The sequence below is a fragment of the Notamacropus eugenii genome, chromosome 4 (assembly GCF_028372415.1).
Source record: "Notamacropus eugenii isolate mMacEug1 chromosome 4, mMacEug1.pri_v2, whole genome shotgun sequence".
In the NCBI taxonomy this organism is placed as follows: domain Eukaryota; kingdom Metazoa; phylum Chordata; class Mammalia; order Diprotodontia; family Macropodidae; genus Notamacropus; species Notamacropus eugenii.
Genome location: NC_092875.1, coordinates 60,377,622 through 60,381,403, shown reverse-complemented (window position 1 = coordinate 60,381,403; position 3,782 = coordinate 60,377,622).

The window sequence follows — 3,782 nt, the reverse complement described above, 5'->3', positions numbered from 1 at the left end:
CTTACTAGTAGCCCTGGGAAAGTTTGTAGCCCATGTCAATTCTAAGTATCCTTATCCTAACTTCCACTCACACTGAAGGCTGACTGCATCATCCTTCAGAGTTCTAGGGTTACCCTTGAAGAAGCATATTTTGTCTAATGCTATTGGTTTGAGTCCCCTCCAAAGTTAATAGACAGTAACTAGTGCCCTTATATCATTTAATGAATTAACATCAACTAGCTTTTACAAAAAGATATTTATTGAGAAAATACATCACGAAAAGAAGTATAAAGATTTCCCCCAACAACAGGGGCATACTTTTTCTTTCACTACTTTGGTCCTTGGGGAGAGTGGGCTCAAATTTCAAGGGGCTGCTACAAACATTCACCCCACCAAGTCAATTCCAAATGTGGCATAGCTGATGGGTAAGTCATCACTACTTCTTAGATGCCTTCAGCATACTTCTATGGTGAGTCAAACTGGTCACTTGAAACTTCAATTCTCTTTGGACTGGGCTGATCACAAAATCAGGCATAGACAGCAGCAACTCAACCTCCAGGGGTTTACTCTGCCAACCTTTCAAAGCTCATAAAATCATAACTCAGTTTGATAGCAAGAAAGAACAAATGCAGAGACAAAGACCAGAAGCTCATATTCATGACTACATGTGGTCCAGGCTAGTGAGATTAAGGCCTGAACCTTTTCTCCTCACCTAGAGGCTTACAATATATTTTCCTCACTCAAACCAACCAGACAAGAAAAGAGAGGCTGAATTATCCAGTTAGTGCCTTTTTAAGGCATTTTCAATTTTGAGAGATTTCTTTTCTTCATGTGGTAAGCAGACAAAAATAATACCTGCTCTAAAAAGTCCATGTGAAGTTTGCATCAGCATCATTATGCATGAACTAAGAAGGATGGGGCTTCCACTGACCAGGCCCCTATTACACTCAAGATGAGAGGGTTGGACTCAATGCTCCAGCTCTAGAGAGATGATCTTATTATCCTGTAAATAATAACTCCAATGAGAAGCTTTATAATTTCCAGTCTGTCTTTGTCATGATTATTATCATCACTATTATTAGCTAATATAATCCTACATATGAACTTATACTCAGATCTTGGTTCTGTTATACACTATTATTGTGATTTTTCTGAGTCTCAGTTTCCTCAATTGTAAAATGAAGGACTTGAACTATGTGAATTCTGAGGTCCCTTCTAGCTAGGATTCAAATAGGGACCTACTCACACACGTTATTCCTCTCTGCTTTCCACAAATCGTGTTCATGTTCTGAGCTCTGGTTCACTGGTTTCTTCTGAAGTTGTTTCTCTTTCCCACCATGTGAAGATTACTAAAGGGTCAGAACTGGATCATCAGATATCTCAGATGAGCCAGGGATTTATTATCAATTCAAGATTCATTCTGAATAGGGAACAGGTTCCTAGGATTTGTACTCAGGGAGAAGTCCTTCCTCTCTCACACTCCCTAAGATTCTTCTCCCAAGAAATGGCTCTGACAATTCATAGCCTGATGCCTATCCCCTTCCCACCCTAATCCATTATTAATGCTTTACATGCACTCAATGACTGATACATGTTTCATTCTTTCTGTCTCTCCTATATATCCAGTCAGTAATTTTTCTATGCTCTTTCACAAGGACATCCAGGGACCTGCCCCTACACTACCACATGAAATAACCACCAAAATTAAGGAAGCATCTTTATTCTCTTTTATATTCTCAAATGAATGAATAAATTATAAAAACATCTTTGTTGTTCTTCAGTTGTGTCCAACTCTATAAAGTCCAGTATAAAGATACTGGAGTAGTTTGCTGTTTCCTTCTCCAGTGTCCCCATTTTTACAAATGAACTGAGGCAAATAGCCATTAAGCCATTTGCTCAGAATTACACAACTACAAAATATCTGAGGCCAGATTTGCTCTCAGATCTTCCTGACTCCAGTCTTAGTGCTCTATCCACTGCACCATTTAACATCTAATAAATGCTTTGGGGGGTATGCACGCATTGCCAGAACTAGCTCAGTGTTTGGGAGACTCCAAAGAAAAGTTTGGGAGAGAAGAGGTATTTGACTGACTACCAAACTGAAGGTTTACGGAGCTGTTGTGCTGACTTCATTGTTATATGCTTGTGAAACATGGACAGTCTATCAGAGCCATGCCAGGAAACTGAATTGCTTCCATCTGGACTGTCTTAGGAAGATTCTGAGGATCACCTGGCAGGATAAGGTACCAGGCACTGAAGTTCTTGCTCACGTGGAACTGCCAAGTATTCAAACTGTGCTTCAGAGAGCGCAACTCTGATGAGCTGGCCATGTTATTCGAATGCAAAATGTATACTTGCCAAAAAGCCTATTTTATGGAGAACTCACATGGGGCAGAGGATCACACAGTGGCCAGAAGAAGAGATACAAGGACACTCCCAAGGTCTCTCTCAAGAACTTTGGATTTGACTGTGCAACATGGGAGACACTGGCACAGGACCACTCTGCATGGCATGCCCACATCAGATAGGGTGCTGTACGCTATGAGCAAAGCAGAATTGAGACAGCACAAAGTAAACACAGGATGTGCAAATTTGGGATATCCACCACAAATATTCATATGGACTATCTGTGCCCAACCTGTGGTAGAGCATTCTGAACTCATATTGGTCTGATCAGTCACAGCTGGACATGCTGAAATTTCACTTTCTCATGGTGATGTCATTTTGGTCCTCTTCAAGAATGAAGGACAACAATCAACTAACCAACCAAACATTTTTATCCCCAGCACAATACAAGTATTCTGCTAAGTAGTGGGTGACAAATGCAAAAGTGGGATCATCCCTGTCATCCAAAAGTTTACATTATAATAGAGGGAGACAATATATATCAGGGTGTGTCCTTATTCTCCTGTGTTCAAGATGGGTATTGGATTTGAAGCAACATTTATCTCAAATATATTCCTTTTTCAAATATAGATTAAGATATTTGAAATCTATAGATATGATCTTTAGGGTTCAGGATAAAAGGCACTTTCCCTGTTGATCTGGGGAGAGAATAGCTCTGTTCCAGATCTGGAAGGTAACACTTTATTATGGATGACTTAACTTTTCCCACCATATAAGCCCATTACACACACATACACACACACACACACACACACACACACATATCATGGGAAGAACAAATAGTTTGATTAAAGCAAATAATAAAACAGTGCACTGTTTAAAACAATCATATAAATTTTTTTTAAAAAGCACTAAAACAGCCCATACTCTAAACTCACTTTCCTAACTCGCATGCACACTAGTAGATTGAGATCCAAGAACAAGGGGGCTACATCTTCCCTCACTATTCTAAGAGTACCCCTGAGAGGCTGGGGCTATCATTCTTTTTTAAAAATAAGTTTTATTGATGTTTTCTATTTCAGACATCACCATACTTATTCCATGTATTCTTTCTCCACCTCCTTCCCAGAAAATCACCTATATGACAAATAGTACTTTAAAAAGTTCTAAAAGGAGAGGGGGAAAAAAGTTAGCATAATTGATTGATTGATACCCTGAGTCCCAAGCTATATGTAATGTGTAATACCTGTAGGCCTCCCATCTCTACCAAAGGGCAGGTTGGGGATGTCTTCTTAAATCTCTTAATTTGAGTCTCACTTGATATTTATAATTTTACACTTACTTTTTGATGTGTGGTTGTTCTTTCCATTTACATTGTTGCAGTTACTGAATTTTTTTATTTTCTTGCTTACTTCACTTTACATCAGTTCATATACATCTTTTCATGCTTCTCTATA